This window comes from Leptodactylus fuscus, chromosome 3 (assembly GCF_031893055.1).
Source record: "Leptodactylus fuscus isolate aLepFus1 chromosome 3, aLepFus1.hap2, whole genome shotgun sequence".
In the NCBI taxonomy this organism is placed as follows: Eukaryota; Metazoa; Chordata; class Amphibia; order Anura; family Leptodactylidae; genus Leptodactylus; species Leptodactylus fuscus.
In genome coordinates, this window is record NC_134267.1 from 123,110,992 (window position 1) to 123,135,298 (window position 24,307).

A 24,307-nucleotide genomic window follows, 5' to 3' on the forward strand; every position below is an offset into this window, starting at 1 on the left:
ATTCACCGGGGACGGAGGTTTCCGTCCAGTTAGCTAGGGCTTAGATTCTAGGTAGGCAGGGACAGGCTAGGATAGGAAGGAGAAGACAACCAACAGCTCTTATAAGAGCTAAATTCCAGGGAGAAGCTTGTCAGTGTAACGTGGCACTGACGGGCTCAATCGCCGCAACCCAGCTTTCCCAGGATCCTGAATGGAATACACTGTCAGTGTATTCCCGTATACCCGATATATACCCCCGATACCCGTTCCAACGGTGTGCCCCCCCCACCTTCACCCCAGAAATACCCTGCAAGTCCCCTAGCAATAGAATTGGGGCTATATACACCCACTATTTTTGCTACTGCCATATAGTGCCATTGTCTGACTGGGAATTCAAAGAATATATTGGGCTTACATATAACTTCAATTCCAGGGAGAAGCTTGTCAGTGTAACGTGGCACTGACGGGCTCAATCGCCACAACCCAGCTTTCCCAGGATCCTGAATGGAACACACTGACAGTGTACTCCCGTATACCCCATATATACACCCCAAATCCCCGTTCCAACGGTGTGCCCCCCCACTTCACCTCAGAAATACCCTGCAAGTCCCCTAGCAATAGAATTGGGGCTGTATACACCCACTATTTTTGCTACTGGTATATAGTGCCATTGTGTGACTGGGAATTCAAAGAATATATTGGGGTTACGTGCACCCACAATTTTTGCTACTGGTATATAGTGCCATTGTCTCACTGGGAATTCAAAGAATATATTGGGGTTACGTGCACCCACAATTTTTACTACTGGTATATAGTGCCATTGTCTGACTGGGAATTCAAAGAATATATTGGGGTTACAAATACCCTCATTTCTTGCTACTGGTATATAGTGCCATTGTCTGACTGGGAATTCAAAGAATATATTGGGGTTATAAATACCCTCATTTCTTGCTACTGGTATATAGTGCCATTGTCTCACTGGGAATTCAAAGAATATATTGGGGTTACGTGCACCCACAATTTTTGCTACTGGTATATAGTGCCATTGTCTGACTGGGAATTCAAAGAATATATTGGGGTTACAAATACCCTCATTTCTTGCTACTGCCATATAGTGCCAGTTTCTGACTGGTAATTCAAAGAATATATTGGGGTTACGTGCACCCACAATTTTTGCTACTGGTATATAGTGCCATTGTCTCACTGGGAATTCAAAGAATATATTGGGGTTACAAATACCCTCATTTCTTGCTACTGGTATATAGTGCCAGTGTCTGACTGGGAATTCAAAGAATATATTGGGGTTACGTGCACCCACAATTTTTACTACTGGTATACAGTGCCATTGTCTCACTGGTAATTCAAAGAATATATTGGGGTTACAAATACCCTCATTTCTTGCTACTGGTATATAGTGCCATTGTCTGACTGGGAATTCAAAGAATATATTGGGGTTATAAATACCCTCATTTCTTGCTACTGGTATATAGTGCCATTGTCTGACTGGGAATTCAAAGAATATATTGGGGTTACGTGCACCCACAATTTTTGCTACTGGTATATAGTGCCATTGTCTCACTGGGAATTCAAAGAATATATTGGGGTTACGTGCACCCACAATTTTTGCTACTGGTATATAGTGCCATTGTCTGACTGGGAATTCAAAGAATATATTGGGGTTACAAATACCCTCATTTCTTGCTACTGCCATATAGTGCCAGTTTCTGACTGGTAATTCAAAGAATATATTGGGGTTACGTGCACCCACAATTTTTGCTACTGGTATATAGTGCCATTGTTTCACTGGGAATTCAAAGAATATATTGGGGTTACGTGCACCCACAATTTTTGCTACTGGTATATAGTGCCATTGTCTGACTGGGAATTCAAAGAATATATTGGGGTTACAAATACCCTCATTTCTTGCTACTGCCATATAGTGCCAGTTTCTGACTGGTAATTCAAAGAATATATTGGGGTTATAAATACCCTCATTTCTTGCTACTGGTATATAGTGCCATTGTCTGACTGGGAATTCAAAGAATATATTGGGGTTATAAATACCCTCATTTCTTGCTACTGGTATATAGTGCCATTGTCTGACTGGGAATTCAAAGAATATATTGGGGTTACGTGCACCCACAATTTTTGCTACTGGTATATAGTGCCATTGTCTCACTGGGAATTCAAAGAATATATTGGGGTTACGTGCACCCACAATTTTTGCTACTGGTATATAGTGCCATTGTCTGACTGGGAATTCAAAGAATATATTGGGGTTACGTGCACCCACAATTTTTGCTACTGGTATATAGTGCCAATTTCTAACTGGGAATTCAAAATGCGCAAGGCTCCCGGAAAGGGACGTGGACGAGGCCGTGGGCGAGGTCGGGGGAATGGTTCTGGGGAGCAAGGTAGCAGTGAAGCCACAGGGCGTCCCGTGCCTACTCCTGTGGGGCAGCAAGCATTGCGCCACTCCACAGTGCCAGGGTCGCTTGCCACATTAACTAAACTGCAGGGTACAAACCTTAGTAGGCCCGAGAACCAGGAACAGGTCTTGCAATGGCTGTCAGAGAACGCTTACAGCACATTGTCCAGCAGCCAGTCAGACTCTGCCTCCTCTCCTCCTATTACCCAACAGTCTTGTCCTCCTTCCTCCCAAAATTCCCAAGCTTCACAGAACAATAACCCCAACTGTCCCTGCTCCCCAGAGCTGTTCTCCGCTCCTTTCATTGTCCCTCAACCTGCCTCTCCACGTCACGATTCCACGAACCTAACAGAGGAGCATCTGTGTCCAGATGCTCAAACACTAGAGTCTCCTCCATCTCCGTTCGATTTGGTGGTGGATGACCAGCAACCCACCCTCATCGACGATGATGTGACCCAGTTGCCGTCAGGGCATCCAGTTGACCGGCGCATTGTGCGGGAGGAGGAGATGAGACAGGAGTTGGAAGAGGAAGTGGTGGATGATGAGGACACTGACGCGACCTGGACAGGGGGGATGTCAAGCGGGGAAAGTAGTGTGGATGTTGAGGCAGGTGCAGCACCAAAAAGGGTAGCTAGAGGCAGAGGCAGAGGTCAGCAGCTTAGGCGAAGCCAGGCCACACCCGGAATCTCCCAAGATGTTCCAGTTCGTACCCAGCCCCGAAAAACTCCCACCTCGAGGGCACGTTTCTCGAAGGTGTGGAGTTTTTTCAAGGAATGCGCCGAGGACAGATATAGTGTTGTCTGCACAATTTGCCTCTCGAAATTGATTAGGGGCTCTGAGAAGAGCAACCTGTCCACCACTTCAATGCGCCGTCATTTGGAATCCAAGCACTGTGGCAGGCAGCAACGGCAGGACAAAGGCCGCCTGCCGTTCACGCCACTGCCACTGCCTCTGCCACTGCTGACTGTGCTGGCGATGCATTCCAGAGGACGAGCCAGGACACCACTTCATCTGCCTCCGCCACTTTGTTGACTTCTCCCTCATCCTCCCCTGTTCCTGTCTTATCTCCTTCTCCTGCACCATCAAAGACACCATCAGGCGCTTCTTTACAACAACCCACCATCTCTCAGACATTGGAGCGGCGGCAGAAATACACTGCTAACCACCCACACGCGCAAGCCGTGAACGCCAACATCGCTAAACTGCTGGCCCAGGAGATGTTGGCGTTCCGGCTTGTTGAAACTCCCGCCTTCCTGGACCTGATGGCAACTGCGGCACCTCGCTATGCCGTCCCTAGCCGTCACTACTTCTCCCGGTGTGCCGTCCCCGCCTTGCACCAGCACGTGTCACTCAACATCAGGCGGGCCCTTAGTTCCGCGCTTTGCACAAAGGTCCACTTGACCACCGACGCGTGGACAAGTGCATGCGGACAGGGACGCTACATTTCACTGACGGCACACTGGGTGAATGTAGTTGAGGCTGGGACTGCTTCCCAAACTGGCCCGGTGTACCTCGTCTCCCCGCCTAACATTCCTGGCAGGGACACGAGAAGAACACCCCCCTCCTCCTCCTCTACCGCTTCCTCCTCCGCCACCGCCTCCTCCTCCGCTGTTAGATTGACCCCAGCTACGAGTTGGAAACGTTGCAGCACTGGCGTTGGTAGACGTCAGCAGGCTGTGCTGAAGCTGATCAGCTTGGGGGACAGACAGCACACTGCCTCCGAGGTGAGGGATGCCCTCCTCGATGAGACGGCAATATGGTTTGAGCCGCTGCACCTGGGCCCAGGCATGGTCGTTTGTGATAACGGCCGGAACCTGGTAGCAGCTCTGGAGCTTGCCGGACTCCAACATGTTCCATGCCTGGCCCACGTCTTCAACCTAGTGGTGCAACGTTTCCTAAAGAGCTACCCCAATGTTCCAGAGCTACTGGTGAAAGTGCGGCGCATGTGCGCCCACTTTCGCAAGTCGACAGTAGCCGCTGCTAGCTTAAAATCTCTCCAGCAACGCCTGCATGTGCCACAACACCGGCTTTTGTGCGACGTCCCCACACGCTGGAACTCAACGTTTCAGATGTTGAATAGAGTGGTTGAGCAGCAGAGACCTTTGATGGAATACCAGCTACAAAACCCTAGGGTGCCACAAAGTCAGCTGCCTCAGTTTCACATCCATGAGTGGCCATGGATGAGAGACCTTTGTGACATCCTACGGGTCTTTGAGGAGTCCACAAGGAGGGTGAGCTCTGAGGATGCGATGGTGAGCCTTACAATCCCGCTCTTGTGTGTTCTGAGAGAATCCCTGATTGACATCAGGGATAACTCAGATCACACAGAGGAGTTAGGGATAGCATCCGATCCGTCACAGCTGGAGAGTAGGTCCACACATCTGTCCGCTTCACTGCGTTTAATGGAGGAGGAGGAGGAGGAAGAAGAGTTGTCCGATGATGTGATGGTGATACAGGAGGTTTCCGGGCAACTTCGAATCGTCCCATTGTTGCAGCGCGGATGGGTAGACATGGAGGATGAGGAGGAAATGGAGATTGAACTTTCCGGTGGGGCCAGAGGAGTCATGCCAACTAACACTGTGGCAGACATGGCTGAGTTCATGTTGGGGTGCTTTACAACCGACAAGCGTATTGTCAAAATCATGGAGGACAACCAGTACTGGATCTTTGCTATCCTTGACCCCCGGTATAAAAACAACATCTCGTCTTTTATTCCGGTAGAGGGGAGGGCCAATCGCATCAATGCTTGCCACAGGCAATTGGTGCAGAATATGATGGAGATGTTTCCAGCATGTGACGTTGGCGGCAGGGAGGGCAGTTCCTCCAGTAGGCAACCAAGTTCTCACCGGTCCACACAAACGAGGGGCACACTGTCTAAGGTCTGGGACACCTTGATGGCACCCCCTCGCCAAAGTGCCGCCACGGAGGGTCCTAGTGTCACCAGGCGTGAGAAGTATAGGCGCATGTTGCGGGAATACCTTTCCGACCACAGCCCTGTCCTCTCCGACCCCTCTGCGCCCTACACGTATTGGGTGTCAAAGTTGGACCTGTGGCTTGAACTTGCCCTATATGCCTTGGAGGTGCTGTCCTGTCCTGCCGCCAGCGTCCTATCTGAGAGGGTGTTCAGTGCAGCCGGTGGCATCATCACTGACAAGCGCACCCGTCTGTCAGCTGAGAGTGCCGACCGGCTCACTTTGATAAAAATGAACCACCACTGGATAGAGCCTTCATTTTTGTGCCCACCTGTGTAAAGCACCCCAACATGAAACTCCATGTCTGTACTCAACCTCTCCAATTCCTCCGCATCCTCATACTCATCCACCATAAGCGTTGCACAATTCTGCTAATACTAGGCTCCCTCCACCCTGATTTCCCCCAACTCTGCTGGTTAGAGGCTCCCTCCACCCTGATTTCCACCAACTCTGCTGGTTAGAGGCTCCCTCCACCCTGCTTTCCCACAACTCTGCTGGTTAGAGGCTCCCTCCACCCTGATTTCCACCAACTCTGCTGGTTAGAGGCTCCCTCCACCATGAATTGGTCCAAACTGGGCTGTTTAGAGGCTCCCTCCACCATGAATTGGTCCAAACTGGGGTTTTTAGAGGCTCCCACCACCATGAATTGGTCCAAACTGGGGTTTTTAGAGGCTCCCTCCACCATGAATTTGCCCAAACTGGGCTAGTTAGAGGCTCCCTCCACCATGAATTGGTCCAAACTGGGGTTTTTAGAGGCTCCCTCCACCATGAATTGGTCCAAACTGGGGTTTTTAGAGGCTCCCTCCACCATGAATTTGCCCAAACTGGGCTAGTTAGAGGCTCCCTCCACCATGAATTGGTCCAAACTGGGGTTTTTAGAGGCTCCCTCCACCATGAATTGGTCCAAACTGGGGTTTTTAGAGGCTCCCTCCACCATGAATTTGCCCAAACTGGGCTAGTTAGAGGCTCCCTCCACCATGAATTTGCCCAAACTGGGCTGTTTAGAGGCTCCCTCCACCATGAATTGGTCCAAACTGGGGTTTTTAGAGGCTCCCTCCACCATGAATTGGTCCAAACTGGGGTTTTTAGAGGCTCCCTCCACCATGAATTGGTCCAAACTGGGGTTTTTAGAGGCTCCCTCCACCATGAATTGGTCCAAACTGGGGTTTTTAGAGGCTCCCTCCACCATGAATTGGTCCAAACTGGGGGTTTTTAGAGGCTCCCTCCACCATGAATTTGCCCAAACTGGGCTGTTTAGAGGCTCCCTCCATCATGAATTGGTCCAAACTGGGGTTTTTAGAGGCTCCCTCCACCATGAATTGGTCCAAACTGGGGTTTTTAGAGGCTCCCTCCACCATGAATTGGTCCAAACTGGGGTTTTTAGAGGCTCCCTCCACCATGAATTGGTCCAAACTGGGGTTTTTAGAGGCTCCCTCCACCATGAATTTGCCCAAACTGGGCTAGTTAGAGGCTCCCTCCACCATGAATTGGTCCAAACTGGGGTTTTTAGAGGCTCCCTCCACCATGAATTTGCCCAAACTGGGCTGTTTAGAGGCTCCCTCCACCATGAATTGGTCCAAACTGGGGTTTTTAGAGGCTCCCTCCACCATGAATTTGCCCAAACTGGGCTAGTTAGAGGCTCCCTCCACCATGAATTGGTCCAAACTGGGGTTTTTAGAGGCTCCCTCCACCATGAATTGGTCCAAACTGGGGGTTTTTAGAGGCTCCCTCCACCATGAATTTGCCCAAACTGGGCTGTTTAGAGGCTCCCTCCATCATGAATTGGTCCAAACTGGGGTTTTTAGAGGCTCCCTCCACCATGAATTGGTCCAAACTGGGGTTTTTAGAGGCTCCCTCCACCATGAATTTGCCCAAACTGGGCTAGTTAGAGGCTCCCTCCACCATGAATTGGTCCAAACTGGGGTTTTTAGAGGCTCCTTCCACCATGAATTGGTCCAAACTGGGGTTTTTAGAGGCTCCCTCCACCATGAATTTGCCCAAACTGGGCTGTTTAGAGGCTCCCTCCACATTGAATTTGCCCAAACTGGGCTGTTTAGAGGCTCCCTCCACCATGAATTGGTCCAAACTGGGGTTTTTAGAGGCTCCCTCCACCATGAATTGGTCCAAACTGGGGTTTTTAGAGGCTCCCTCCACCATGAATTGGTCCAAACTGGGGTTTTTAGAGGCTCCCTCCACCATGAATTTGCCCAAACTGGGCTGTTTAGAGGCTCCCTCCACCATGAATTGGTCCAAACTGGGGTTTTTAGAGGCTCCCTCCACCATGAATTGGTCCAAACTGGGGTTTTTAGAGGCTCCCTCCACCATGAATTTGCCCAAACTGGGCTGTTTAGAGGCTCCCTCCACATTGAATTTGCCCAAACTGGGCTGTTTAGAGGCTCCCTCCACCATGAATTGGTCCAAACTGGGGTTTTTAGAGGCTCCCTCCACCATGAATTGGTCCAAACTGGGGTTTTTAGAGGCTCCCTCCACCATGAATTGGTCCAAACTGGGGTTTTTAGAGGCTCCCTCCACCATGAATTTGCCCAAACTGGGCTGTTTAGAGGCTCCCTCCACCATGAATTTGCCCAAACTGGGCTGTTTAGAGGCTCCCTCCACCATGAATTGGTCCAAACTGGGGTTTTTAGAGGCTCCCTCCACCATGAATTGGTCCAAACTGGGGTTTTTAGAGGCTCCCTCCACCATGAATTGGTCCAAACTGGGGTTTTTAGAGGCTCCCTCTACCATGAATTTGCCCAAACTGGGCTGTTTAGAGGCTCCCTCCACCATGAATTTGCCCAAACTGAGCTGTTTAGAGGCTCCCTCCACCATGAATTGGTCCAAACTGGGGTTTTTAGAGGCTCCCTCCACCATGAATTGGTCCAAACTGGGGGTTTTTAGAGGCTCCCTCCACCATGAATTTGCCCAAACTGGGCTGTTTAGAGGCTCCCTCCATCATGAATTGGTCCAAACTGGGGTTTTTAGAGGCTCCCTCCACCATGAATTGGTCCAAACTGGGGTTTTTAGAGGCTCCCTCCACCATGAATTGGTCCAAACTGGGGTTTTTAGAGGCTCCCTCCACCATGAATTGGTCCAAACTGGGGTTTTTAGAGGCTCCCTCCACCATGAATTGGTCCAAACTGGGGTTTTTAGAGGCTCCCTCCACCATGAATTGGTCCAAACTGGGGTTTTTAGAGGCTCCCTCCACCATGAATTTGCCCAAACTGAGCTGTTTAGAGGCTCCCTCCACCATGAATTTGCCCAAACTGGGCTGTTTAGAGGCTCCCTCCACCATGAATTTGCCCAAACTGGGCTGTTTAGAGGCTCCCTCCATCATGAATTGGTCCAAACTGGGGTTTTTAGAGGCTCCCTCCACCATGAATTGGTCCAAACTGGGGTTTTTAGAGGCTCCCTCCACCATGAATTGGTCCAAACTGGGGTTTTTAGAGGCTCCCTCCACCATGAATTTGCCCCAACTCTGCTGGTTAGAGGCTCAATCCACCCTGATTTTCAAAACAAATGTTGGTGCCAACCTCAACTTACTACAAGGGCCAAATTCACTGCTGGTGACAAGCTCTCCTCACTGCAAGTGCCTAATACACATGTTTCAAGGTGTTTTCCTACTGTCAGAGAGGTGGTATTGAGTGTGTAAAGTGTGTAGTTGTTAGGCTGTGATGTTGGGGTAATAGAGGGTCTTTGGTGTGTTAGATGACCCCAGACATGGTGCGTGGTGTCTGCTGCTTCTGTGGTGCGGTGCCCATGGGGCGGCGCGGCCCGGAGCCCTGGGGGCTTGGTCTGGTGGCAGGGGTGTTGCCGGACCGCTGGGTCGCTCTCCCTGTGGGCGCCGTGTTACGGTTGTGGCGGTCGCTGTGCGGCACCACACCCAGTAGAGTAGGGACCCACTATAAAGAGGTCGCCGTGAAGTGGCTAGTGGGCTTATACACCTTAATCAATATGTATACTAAGAACCTCATGTTCAGTATTGTAGAATTTGCTGAGAAGCACTACTAGATCAATGTATAAGATTGGGATGTGCGGGCCATGTTTTTCTCTTTTTGTATCATTCCAGAGGTGTTGGCATCATTTCCTGGGGTGTCATAGTGGACTTGGTGACCCTCCAGACACGGATTTGGGTTTCCCCCTTAACGAGTATCTGTTCCCCATAGACTATAATGGGGTTCGAAACCCGTTCGAACACACAAACATTGAGCGGCTGTTCGAATCGAATTTCGAACCTCGAACATTTTAGTGTTCGCTCATCTCTAGTTATAATCCACAAAATGGCTGATGACTATACAGTTCAATGGTAAATGTAATAGTGTCCTCCACAAGCAGCAGTTACAAATGCAAATTTCACTAGCAGTGGCAGATTCAGCAGCTTTTTAGCAATTGCAAACTATAGCATTGGCAAACAGTGCTTTTGCAGGGGACACAGTGCAACACAGTCTATGCTCTGGCAGCAACTAGTGCATATTTTCTAAGATAATGCAACAATCTCTCACACAAATTAATAGAGGTTTTTGCTCAACAGTTGATGCTTTAGGGGGCATTCACACGGAGGAAGTTGGCGCTGATTCTGGTGCAGACTCCGCATCAGAATCAGTGCTGAAAAAACTCCCATAGACTTCAGTGGGTTCCATTTTCTGTGCAGAACCCATTGAAATCAATTGGAGGCTTTTTTTCCCATTGATTTCAATGGGTTCCACGCAGAAAATGGAACCAACTGAAGTCAATAGGAGTTTTTTTTTTCAGCACTGATTCTGATGCGGAGTCCGTGCCAGAATCAGTGCCAACTTCCTACTTGTGAATGCTCCCTAAGGGTGCATTCACACTGAGTAAACGCTAGCTTATTTTGTAGAGTAAAATTACACTTGTAAATTTTGCTATCCCATTGACTTCAATGACATTTTACAGGCGTATTTTTACAGGCGTATTTTTTACAGGCGTATTTTTACACTTGTAAAAAGATATCATTGAAGTCAATGGGATAGCAAAATTTACAAGTGTAATTTTACTCTACAAAATAAGCTAGCGTTTACTCAGTGTGAATGCACCCTAAGGCTGAGTTCACACAGAGTTTTTTGGTCAGGATTTTGACGCGGAATCTGCCTCAAAATCAGCCTCCAAAAACCGCCTCACAGTAAAGTCCTATGCAATCCGCTAGCATTTTTTTTTCCGCTAGTGGAAAAAAAGAAGCAACATGACCCTTCTTCAGGTGGATTCCGCCTGAAAAAACCAACGGGAGTGAATAGGAGGTGGAAAAACCTAGTGGTTTTTGCTAGAGGTTTTTTCAAGGTCCATACCCTGTGCTGGAGGGAAAAAAAAACAAAAACTAAAAACGCCTCAAAAAACGCCTCATGTAAGAAAAAAAAAAAAAAACTTCAAAAAACCATTTCCTAATTCCTGAAGTGGATTTTTTCCTCTCCAAAAAACTCTGTGTACTGATCCTAAGGGCTAGTTCACACGTGAACTGCCCGCGCGGGTTTTGACACAGAGAGAGACGCGGCGAGCCGCGTCTCTCTCTTGTGAAAACCCGCCCGCCGCGACCATCGCTGTCGCAGCTTAACCCTCTGCTGTCGGCTCAAATGAATGAGCCGACATAGGAGGGAGCTGCGGGGGGCGGAAGCCGCGCGACTGAGACAGCGCGGCTTCCGCCTGAAGAAAGGACATGTCCTTTCTTTTCTCCGCTAGCAGCAGCTCGCCGCTAGCGGAGAACAGAAGCCCGGCGGTCTCCATAGACCACCATTATAAGGGGAGGTTTTGGACGCGAAATCCGCTGTCAAAAACCTCCCCTTATACTCACGTGTGAACTAGCCCTTAGGCTGTGTTCACATGGAGTTTCTTGGCAGCAGATTTTGACGCTGAATCCGCCTGCCAGAATGGCTCCCATTGACTTCAATGGGAGCCGCTCTCTTCTTTTTTCCACTAGTTAGTAGTGGAAAAAAGAAGCGAGATGACCTATCTTGCTGTGGATTCTGTGACTGAATCATCCGCGGTGTGAGACTCTCTCCTGATGATTAGGCCCATTCATTTGGATGTAATCCAGATCGGATGCTGCGACAGGATGCTGGTGCACTGCATCGGCATCCCGTCGTGGCTAGCCGCGCGGAGTGTTCACACGCGGAAACCAAATTCCGCCGTGTGAACAAACCCTAAGGGCCCATTCACACTACGGATACGCTGACTGATTCTGAACGTTAAAACACGTTCAGAATCAGCGCGTATAAAGCAGATCCCATACATGCATGCAGGGTTTTTCTGTCCGCTTGAGAAGTCGGACATCTTCTCTTGCGGACAGGGAAGGACTGGCACGGAGTGCAAAAGAACGCACCCGATGCTCATTGAGATGAATGACAGTTGTCACGTACACAGCTAGTGTCCGCTCCTAGTGTCCGTGACAGATTTTGAGCGGACACTAGGAGCGGACACTACCTGTCGGACACTGACGGTAGTGTGAACGCCCCCTTAGTGACACCACGGGCCCCACAAACACTATCATTATACTCGGGGGTCTTTTCAGACCCCCGAGTATAATGATCGGAGGCCCAGGAGAGGTAAGAAACATAAAAAAACACTGTTACTTACCTCTCCACGATCCGGGCAGGCTTCAGGCCTAGTCGTCTGACGTCTCATGACCCCGGCCTGCGTCCCGGGTCAAGTGACGTCTGACATCATTGAAGATGGATTACATTGAAGGCCAACAGCGGAGGACTGCAGCGAAGCCAAGAGATAGGTGAGTAAGGGGTAGTTCACGCGGCATAAACGGGTGTGTATTTCGGTGTGTAATTTTACATGTGTAAAATAAGACTCCCATTGACTTCAATGACATTTTACACGTGTATTTTAACGTGTATTTTGGAGTGTTTTTTTTTTTCCACTGAAGTCAATGGGAGTCTTATTTTACACGTGTAAAATTACACGCCAAAATACAAACCAGTTTACTCCGTGTGAACTACCCCTAACAGTGTTTTTTTATGTTTTTCTCCCCCTGGGTCTCCGATTATTATACTCTGGGGTCTGTTAAGACCCCAGAGTATAATAATTGTTATATGGGTGTCCACAGTGGGGCATAATACTGTGTGCAGGGGCCACTATGGGGGATAATACTGTGTGTAGGGGCCACTGAGGGACATAATAGTGTGTGCAGGGGCCACTAAGGGACATAATACTGTGTGCAGGGGCCACTAAGGGACATAATACTGTGTGCAGGGGCCACTATGGGACATAATACTGTGTGCAGGGGCCACTCTGGGGTACAATACTGTGTGCAGGGGCCACTATGGGGTATAATACTGTGTGCAGGGGCCACTATGGGCCATAATAGAGTGCGCAGGAATGCGTAGGAGGGGTTGGTCGAGGTCTTTGATTAGAAGAAACCATTCAGCAGCTGTATTTTCTTACCTCAATATCCCCATGCTGCTTGGTCGTATCTCCTCCTGCCCACTGTTATGATCCTGCTAACGCCAAGACAGGACACAAAGACAGGAGTTGGATGAAATCGTCCAAAGCAGCCATACTTATTAGACAAACTAGCAATACCCACGCACCCCCCCCCCCCCCCCGCGCGCGACCCACCTGCAGCGTGCCCCCCCCCCCCCCGACATTGCCGCGGCAACCCCGGCTTCACCTTTCCCTCCTCCTCACCCCACAACCCCCCCATCCCGCGCACGAGCCCGGCCTCCGACCCCCCTCAACCCCGGCCCCCACCCGACGTGAGCCCAGCCTCCGACCCCCCGTGACACATGAAAGGTATGTATGGCATTCCCACAGAATATCCTACTAATATAAATGTTGAAGCCTGGATGTTTGTGTGTTTGTTACTCAATCACGCAAAAATGGCTGAACAGATTTGAATGAAATTTGGCACATAGATAGATTGTAACCTCGATTAAAATATAGGCTACTTTTTTATCCCAGTAAATGACATGGCTTTGCGACTGTTATAAATTTATGTTCACATACTATACTATATTACACTGCTTCTGCAGCAGCCTTATCTCAGGTCCCAGGGCTGTTATCTCTCTGTGTAAACAAACGCTAACCCTCAGTGGATTGTGTACTGCATTTGCATATTATCTCATCTGCTCCAGGCAGTGTAGACAAACTGACGTGGGAAAATACCTTTATTCCAAATTGGCAGTTTGTCAATTTTAAACATGCCTGGAAAAAGAAAATCTAATTTGTCGCAAACAACAAGAGCTATGAAGGAAGCCAGAAGTCAACAGAGTTCTCAAGAGGAGCTGAGGGGAATCACCAATACCAACAACACATGCATTATATGGCTTTGCAGCGAGCTGCGGAGATGCCAGAACAATTACAGGCATGGTGCAAAGAACAACTTCAGTGCCAGGCCAACTTGAGAGCTGCTGAAACGCAGGAGCAGGCGGATCATCAACGCCAACAACACAATCATTATATTGCGTCCCAGCAAGCTGCTGAGATGCCGCAACAATCACAGGCACAGCGCGAGGAATGAATTCAGCAACAGGCATTTGCACCAGATCTTTGCCGTATAACACAGCATGAGCGGTCGCCATCCTTAAATACCCAAAATCTGCTATAATAGTACAGCAGATATCAGGAAGGGATTAAAGGCAGTCATTCACACCTCCAAACATATCCAACTTACGCCACCATGTTACAGAGCACGTTGTAGTGATAAACATCATATCTCTGTTATATATGTATCACCTTTGCAGATTTGGAGAAAAAACAATTTTGAAGTTGGAAACAACTTTGATACAAATGAAGCAATTGATGCACTGGGGGCATTGCTTCAGCCCTGGAAGCACTGTTCTTGTTGCTCAAGTAGGATGGGTGACGTTATAGGTGTTGGGAGGATCAACTGCCTCATTTGCAAAACACTTCAAAATAGCTTTTCTCCAAATCTACAGAAACACCATCTCCTCCGCTCCAGGCAGACGTCAAGCAGAGAAGTAGACAGGAAGACAGGTAAGTATGATGGAGGAGGAGAGGGAGCTGACTTAAGAAGGGTTCACACTCCCGTTGGATTTCGTTCAGAAGGTGTCCATTAAAAAAAAATAAAAAAAATGGACACCTATCATAATGGACAGTAACTGATGGTTATCAGTTACTGTCCGTTATATGTCCTTTACCTATAGACTGCAATGTTAAAAAAATAACGCACACTTGCTGTCCTTTTTTTTTTTCTAATGGACAGAAAAGTCCTGCACGTAGGATTTTTTGTCTGCTTGAAAAAGCAGACATGGTTGTAAACGAGCACTAACGGATACAAAATAAAATCCCATTGAAATGAATGGAAATTTCAGACGGACCAGCTAGTGTCTATTGCTAAAATCTTGTACAGACAATAGCCACAGACACTGCTGATGGAATCCAACAGTAGTGTGAACGCCCCCTTAGTTGGGAAGGGCTAGTAGTGGGCAGGCTAGCTAGGGCAGAGGTCCCCAACGACCAAGCCGCGGACCATTGTCGAACTGGCCCAGTCATTGGAGATCTCTGTCTGGCTACTAGGTGTCACGGAAGCTCCTATGCTGTGTATAATACATAGGATAGGAGTATTGGCAGACACCTGGTACACAACCGGTTTTAGAGAGTGATTTGCTGGTGTAGCCCTAACCAGCACATCACTTTCCATTTATCTAGTATTAATGCAGCAGTTGGGATCTGTTCGGACACATAAGATGTCTGCATATTGTGTTACTACTGGAACCTTCACTTTGGTGCCGCTAGGGCCGGGGAAGAGAGAAAGAAAATGCACACTTCCTGTCTGCAAGAACAGATTCCTGGAAGGCTGCATTAGTGACCAGGTAAGTATAATCTAGTTATGGTAACACTTATAGTGTCACCCCCAGTTAATAACAGCCCTCCTCCACACAGTTAATGTTAAGAACTGGGGGGAGGGGGGCACTATAGCTTTAATAGTGCTCTAGTACTGCCCCTCCACAGGTAATATTACCCTAGGGCACCATTACAGTAATAGTGCCCCCTTTTAATAACATTACCTGTGGGGGGGGGGGGCATTATTACAGTTATAGTGCTTCCGCAAGAGCTAATAACAGTCCCAACAAATGTAATGTTATTAACTGAAGGGGAATTTTACTGTACTGTATAGTTCCCACCACAGATAATAGCCCCCATCCCCACAGGTAATGGGTCACTATTACAGTAATAGTGCCCCCCCAGTTAATAATTGATCTACGTGTAAAGGTGTCCAGGTCAGATGAGACACCTGGACACCTTTACCCCTTACCTTTTGGCTTCCACTTCCTTTTCATCAGCAGACCGACAAACTGAAGAAGGTCTAAACCAGACCGAAACGTCTGTTCACTTTTTGTCGGATGTAAATAAAAATATACACTTTTGGAAGCATTACTTTTGAGTGCCGGAAATTAATTTTTATTGCAACTATAAGTCAGTGGGCGACTGGCTGTGATCACCATTGGGGGATGACTTCCATGTAACCCCCAAGCCTGGGATGACAAGTTGCGGCAGTACATGCTTTACTGCAGATTGCTGCGCTTTTCCAATTCACGTATTATTAACATGTATCACCTGTCAGACCATGCACTTATTAACCACATGGCACAACAAGCCATTTACAGTAAATCAGGGCAGCGAGGCGCAATGTGTGGACCAAGACTCCGACCGGCTCAGACTTTGTTTTCTGTTACTGCTACTTCCTATAAGGAATAGAAATGTCAATTATATTACTGGGTGTTCAGGGGTTAATCTAATGCTGCGTCACCTGATTAGAAGAAACCATTCAGCAGAGCAGGGAGACTGTCAAGTAGCTCTGTGTTACCTCACTACGGTCGGAAACGGGATGTTACCATTTAACACTGGGGGGGTCGCAGGAAAGCCTGAGACGCACATAGTGTTAGCTAGATCAAGGGTACACCCCCCATGATGCATGTGGGATACTCGGAGGCATCCATTTCCATCTAATAGTAAGGGGACTTGTAAGAGCAGTTTTAACGCTATACATACGATACAGAGCAGCAGCTGAGGATGGAACCAATGGTCTAGCGCAGGGGTGGTGCTGTAAGGTCAGCGCACAGCTATTAATAGTCAGAGAAATTGCCTTCATATCAAAAAGACCTCCGGGTAGTGAGGACGAGTCACTGGCTGCTCTATATACAGTGCCTGTACAGACTATATAGAGCGCTCCAATGGCTGCCTGTGCAGAGGGGATAAGCACTCATCCCTCCAGCACTGCTCAGCCCCGGCTCCAGTGATGAGTACAGCAGTAGGAGGGAGCGAGCACACCTCCCTGAATGCGGGGGGAGGGAACAAGTCTCTCCTTCTCCAGCATCACTGACATCAAGGTGGAGGACGCCAGGCGAGGAGAGAAGGAGAACCTTCCCGGCATACACAGGTCTGACCGATCCGTCTGCTGCCTCATCACATGTACAGTAGCGGCAGGACAGAGCTCACTAGTGTATTATTCATGCGAGCAGGGAGAGCTCAGCCTGAGAGACAGATGTCCAGTAATGTACACCATCATCATCCAGATAGGGGGGACCTGCAGTATATACAGCAATGTACACTGATATCATCATCCAGTAATATACACCATCATCCAGATAGGGGGGACCTGCAGTATATACAGCAATGTACACTGATGTCATCATCCAGTAATGTACACCATCATCATCCAGATAGGGGGGACCTGCAGTATATACAGCAATGTACACTGATATCAGCATCCAGTAATGTACACCATCATCATCCAGATAGGGGGGACCTGCAGTATATACAGCAATGTACACTGATATCATCATCATCCAGTAATATACACCATCATCATCCAGATAGGGGGGACCTGCAGTATATGCAGCAATGTACACTGATATCATCATCCAGTAATATACACCATCATCATCCAGATAGGGGGACCTGCAGTATATACAGCAATGTACACTGATATCATCATCCAGTAATGTACACCATCATCCTCCAGATAGGGGGGACCTGCAGTATATACAGCAATGTACACTGATATCATCATCCAGTAATATACACCATCATCATCCAGATAGGGGGGACCTGCAGTATATACAGCAATGTACACTGATATCATCATCCAGTAATGTACACCATCATCATCCAGATAGGGGGGACCCGCAGTATATACAGCAATGTACACTGATATCATCATCCAGTAATATACACCATCATCATGCAGATAGGGGGGACCTGCAGTATATACAGCAATGTACACTGATATCATCATCCAGTAATGTACACTATCATCATCCAGATAGGGGGGACCTGCAGTATATACAGCAATGTACACTGATATCATCATCCAGTAATGTACACCATCATCATCCAGATAGGGGGGACCTGCAGTATATACAGCAATGTACACTGATATCATCATCCAGTAATGTACACCATCATCCTCCAGATAGGGGGGACCTGCAGTATATACAGCAATGTACACTGATATCATCATCCAGTAATGTACACCATCATCCTCCAGATAGGGGGGACCTGCAGTATATACAGCAATGTACACTGATATCATCATCCAGATAGGGGGGACCTGCAGTATATGCAGCAATGTACAGTGATCTCATCATCCAGTAATATACACCATCATCATCCAGATAGGGGGGACCTGCAGTATATGCAGCAATGTACACTGATATCATCATCCAGTAATGTACACCCTCATCATCCAGATAGGGGGGACCCGCAGTATATACAGCAATGTACACTATCATCATCCAGTAATGTACACCATCATCATCCAGATAGGGGGGACCCGCAGTATATACAGCAATGTACACTGATATCATCATCCAGTAATATACACCATCATCATCCAGATGGGGGGACCTGCAGTATATACAGCAATGTACACTGATATCATCATCCAGTAATATACACCATCATCATCCAGATAGGGGGGACATGCAGTATATACAGCAATGTACACTGATATCATCCAGTAATGTACACCGTCATCATCCAGATAGGGGGGACCTGCAGTATATACAGCAATGTACAATGATATCATCATCCAGTAATATACACCATGATCATCCAGATAGGGGGGGACCTGCAGTATATACAGCATTGTACACTGATATCATCCAGTAATGTACACCGTCATCATCCAGATAGGGGGGACCTGCAGTATATACAGCAATGTACACTGATATCATCATTCAGTAATATACACCATCATCATCCAGATAGGGGGGACCCGCAGTATATACAGCAATGTACACTGATATCATCATCCAGTAATGTGTACCATCATCACCCAGATAGGGGGGACCTGCAGTATATACAGCAATGTACACCATCATCATCCAGATAGGGGAGACCTGCAGTATATACAGCAATGTACACTGATATCATCATCCAGTAATGTACACCATCATCCTCCAGATAGGGGGGACCTGCAGTATATACAGCAATGTACACTGATATCATCATCCAGTAATATACACCATCATCATCCAGATAGGGGGGACCTGCAGTATATACAGCAATGTACACTGATATCATCATCCAGTAATGTACACCATCATCATCCAGATAGGGGGGACCCGCAGTATATACAGCAATGTACACTGATATCATCATCCAGTAATATACACCATCATCATCCAGATAGGGGGGACCTGCAGTATATACAGCAATGTACACTGATATCATCATCCAGTAATGTACACTATCATCATCCAGATAGGGGGGACCTGCAGTATATACAGCAATGTACACTGATATCATCATCCAGTAATGTACACCATCATCATCCAGATAGGGGGGACCTGCAGTATATACAGCAATGTACACTGATATTATCATCCAGTAATGTACACCATCATCCTCCAGATAGGGGGGACCTGCAGTATATACAGCAATGTACACTGATATCATCATCCAGTAATGTACACCATCATCCTCCAGATAGGGGGGACCTGCAGTATATACAGCAATGTACACTGATATCATCATCCAGATAGGGGGGACCTGCAGTATATGCAGCAATGTACAGTGATCTCATCATCCAGTAATATACACCATCATCATCCAGATAGGGGGGACCTGCAGTATATGCAGCAATGTACACTGATATCATCATCCAGTAATGTACACCCTCATCATCCAGATAGGGGGGACCCGCAGTATATACAGCAATGTACACTATCATCATCCAGTAATGTACACCATCATCATCCAGATAGGGGGGACCCGCAGTATATACAGCAATGTACACTGATATCATCATCCAGTAATATACACCATCATCATCCAGATGGGGGGACCTGCAGTATATACAGCAATGTACACTGATATCATCATCCAGTAATATACACCATCATCATCCAGATAGGGGGGACATGCAGTATATACAGCAATGTACACTGATATCATCCAGTAATGTACACCGTCATCATCCAGATAGGGGGGACCTGCAGTATATACAGCAATGTACAATGATATCATCATCCAGTAATATACACCATGATCATCCAGATAGGGGGGGACCTGCAGTATATACAGCATTGTACACTGATATCATCCAGTAATGTACACCGTCATCATCCAGATAGGGGGGACCTGCAGTATATACAGCAATGTACACTGATATCATCATTCAGTAATATACACCATCATCATCCAGATAGGGGGGACCCGCAGAATATACAGCAATGTACACTGATATCATCATCCAGTAATGTGTACCATCATCACCCAGATAGGGGGGACCTGCAGTATATACAGCAATGTACACCATCATCATCCAGATAGGGGAGACCTGCAGTATGTACAGCAATGTACACTGATATCATCATCCAGTAATGTACACCATCATCATCCAGATAAGGGGGACCTGCAGTATATACAGTAATATACACTGATATCATCCAGTATTGTACACCATCATCATCCAGCTGGGGGACCTGCAGCATATACAGCAATGTACACTGATATCATCATCCAGTAATATACACCATCATCATCCAGATAGGGGGACCTGCAGTATATACAGCAATGTACACTGATATCATCATCCAGATAGGCGAGACCTGCAGTATATATACTGTAATGTACACTGATATCATCCAGTAATATACACCATCATCATCCAAATAGGGGGACCTGCAGTATATATTCAGCAATGTACACTGATATCATCATACAGTAATATACACCACCATCAACCAGATATGAGGGACCTGCAGTATATACAGTAATGTACACTGATATCATCATCCAGGTAGTGGGACCTCGAGTATATATACTGTAATGTACACTGATATAATCATCCAGTAATATACACCATCATCATTCAAATATGGCGGACCTGCAGTATAAGTATATATATATATATATATATATATATATATATATATATATATATATATAATAATGTACACTGATATCATCATCCAGATAGGGGGGGACCTGCAGTATATACAGTAATGTACACTGATATCATCATCCATACAGGGGATGTCCAGTAATACACACCACCATCATCCAGATAGGTGAGGACTTGCAGTATATACAGTAATGTACACTGATATCATCATCCAGTAATATATACCATCATCATCCAGATAGGGAGGACCTGCAGTATATACAGCAATGTACACTGATATCATCATCCAGTAATATGCACCATCATCATCCAAATAGGGGGGACTTGCAGTATATATACAGTAAGGTACACTGATATCATCATCCATAAGAGGTAGCAGTATGTTCAGCAATATACAGTAGTATCATCCATATATGAGGGATCTAGAAGTAGGTACAATAATGTTGACTAATATTATCATCCATAAAAGGTGCAAATAGTGGCATGTTCAAAATATACAGTAGTATCATACAGATATGGGAATTTAGCAGTATGTACAATAATGTACACTAATATCATCCATAACAGGTGTAAGTAGCAGTGTGTTCAGTAATATACAATAGTATCACCCATGTATGAGGGATCCAGCAGTAGGTACAATAATGTACACTAATATCATCCATAAATGATGCAAACATCAGTATGTTCAGTAATATACAGTAATATCATCCATACATGGAGGATTTAGCAGTATGTACAATAATATTATCATCCATAACAGATGCCAGTAGGAGTATGTTCAGTTTTATACAGAAGTATCATCCATACATGGAGGATTTAGCAGTATGTGCAATAATGTACACTAATATTATCATCCATACCAGGTGTAAAGAGCAGTATGTTCAGTAATACCCATACATGTGAAATGTAGCAGTATTATCATTAACATACACTACATTAACTCCATGTGCACATATCTATCTATATGGATCTAGGACTGTGGCCAGAATCAGGGTCAGACTGGGGTACCTAGGGCCCACTAGTAAAATTCATCCTGGGAGTCAACTGTACAACTACTGAATCTGCAAATATTAACTGAAAACTGCCGTATAGAGGTTGTCCAGGCAAATCAATTATTTTTAAAAGAGGCCTGGGAAGGTTAAACAAAACCAGACCGCGTTGAGAGGCACCGACCTTGGCGATTTAAAAAATAATTTGTGTGTCTATTTTTGCCTGGACAACCCCTTTAACACTGGCATTGTTTCAGTAGTAACTCACTCCCTAGTCCTTAGTTTCTGTCCTGTAAGCCCACTCAGTAGGCTCTTGACTAGCCCGTGCCTGAAGCAAGGACCTTATTAGTTCTGTGAGCTAAGAAAGCCTGCTCATACACAGCAGTTCTCAGGCAACAGCCAGATAATATAATTTTAATTTGGGGCTTCAGTTACCAAGGTAGAACCTGGGATGGGAGAAACTTGTTTGTTTGCCTTGGTGTCATTTCAGTTTCTCCAATGATTATAAACTTGGTAGTTTGTTAACCTTTCTCGATATCTGGCAAAATACTATGGCGAATGTAAGGTATTTAAAGAGGACCTTTCTCCGATTTGGGCACAGGCAGTTCTATATACTGCTAGAAAGCTGACAGTGCGCTGAATTCAGCGCACTGTCGGCTTTCCCGATCTGTGCCCCGGGTAAAGAGCTGTCGGTCCCAGTACCGTAGCGCTTTATAGTCAGAAGGATGTTCTTGACAGTCAGTCAGGTACGTCCTTCTTCACAGCAGTGCCTATCTGATAATACTTGTCTATGGACGAGTACTGTGAGCAGAGGGAGGGGCGTTCCTCCCCGCTCACACAGCACAGTGCGATAGGCGCTGCTGTGGAGAAGGACGTTCCTGACTGACTGTCAGAAACGCCCTTCTGACTGTAAAGAGCTACAGTACCAGGACCGATAGCTCTTTACCCCGGGCACAGATCGGGAAAGCCGACAGTGCACTGAATTCAGCGCACTGTCAGCTTTCCAGAAGTATATAGAACTGCCTGTGCTCAAATCGGTGAAAGGTCCTCTTTAAAGGAGTCAGCTATCATTAAAATGCTATTTTTTTCTCACTAACACATAGGAATAGCCTTAAGAAAGGCTATTCGTCTCCTACCTTTAGATGTCTTCTCTGCTCAGCTGTTCGGTAGAAATCCTGATTTTCTTCAGTATGCAAATTAGTTCTCTTGCAGCACTTCAAACTTCTATGCATGCACAGTCAACTCTGCCATCGAGCCTTAGGCAGCGCCGACTGTGCATGCCCGTGGCCATTTTCTTGTGGCTGCTTACCCCAGCTTACTATGAACAATCCCTTTAATGAAGTACTTCATTTTTAACACACATGCTTCTGTATTTTGGCCTAATTTTTGCTAATTAAATAATATCACGTATTAATTTGTTGTGTGTTTTTGTTCATCTGAGGTTGTATTTACCTAATTTTAAGCCTTCTGACAAGGTTATTTTTTTGTCTTGATATGTAAAACCATAGAATTCAAAGAGGGTGCACTTTCTTGTTGTTATAATTGTTACTGTAATATATACTGTAGCGGTGTGTGCTTCTGTTATCATCAAACACACATTTTGAAGCCTGCACGTCACGTTTAACACACTTTCATTTTGTAAAAGTAGATGTACTGCCAAGGTATTGACTTCTGTTGGAATAGTAAAATTTAAATTTTTGGGGAAGAATCAACAACAAGTGGGACACAATTGTGAAGTGGAACGAAGTTTATTGGGTATTTTAAACTTTTTTAACAAATAAAAAACTAAAAAACAGCGTGCAAACTTATTCGCCCCCCTTGTGTTAATACTTTGTAGCGCCACCTTTTGCTGCGATTACATCTGGAAGTCGCTTGTGGTTTGTCTCTATCAGTTTTGCACATGGAGGGACTGAAATTCTTGCCCATTCTTCCTTGCAACACACTCGAGCTCAGTGAGGTTGGATGGAGAGTGTTTGTGAACAGCAGTTTTCAGCTCTTTCCACAGATTCTCGATTGGATTCAGGTCTGGACTGTGACTTGGTCATTCTAACACCTGGATACGTTTATTTGTGAACCATACCATTGTAGATTTTGCTTTATGTTTTGGATCATTGTCTTGTTGGAAGATAAATCTCCGTCCCAGTCTCAGGTCTTTTGCAGACTCCAACAGATTTTCTTCCAGAATGGTCCTGTATTTGGCTCCATCCATCTTCCCATCTATTTTAACCATCTTCCCTGTCCCTGCTGAAGAAAAGCAGGCCCAAACCATGATGCTGCCACCACCATGTTTGACAGTGGGGATGGTATGTTCAGGGTGATGAGCTTTGTTGCTTTTACGCCAAACATATCGTTTTGCATTGTGGCCAAAAAGTTTGATTTTGGTTTCATCTGAACAGAGCACCTTCTTCTACATGTTTGGTGTCTCCCAGGTGCCTTGTGGCAAACTTTAAAAAATACTTTTTATGGATATCTTTGAGAAATGGCTTTCTTCTTGCCACTCTTCCATAAAGGCCAAATTTGTGCAGTGTACGACTGATTGTTGTCCTATGGATAGACTCTTCCACCTCAGTTGTAGATCTCTGCAGTTCATCCAGAGTGATCATGGGCCTCT

The 24,307-nt window shown here is 46.4% G+C and overlaps 2 protein-coding genes across 2 annotated transcripts in view; one reads left to right on the top strand and one right to left on the bottom strand.

The window, feature by feature from the left end:
• Nucleotides 1-24,307, bottom strand: part of LOC142197741 (cytochrome P450 3A9-like) — a 198,093-nt gene that overhangs the window by 119,538 nt on the left and 54,248 nt on the right.
• SNAP91 (synaptosome associated protein 91) overlaps nucleotides 16,645-24,307 on the top strand; it is a 113,443-nt gene continuing 105,780 nt past the window's right edge. The window contains exon 1 of the mRNA XM_075268275.1: nucleotides 16,645-16,735. The gene's annotated coding sequence lies outside the window, so the exon portion shown is untranslated. The remainder of the gene's footprint in view (nucleotides 16,736-24,307) is intronic.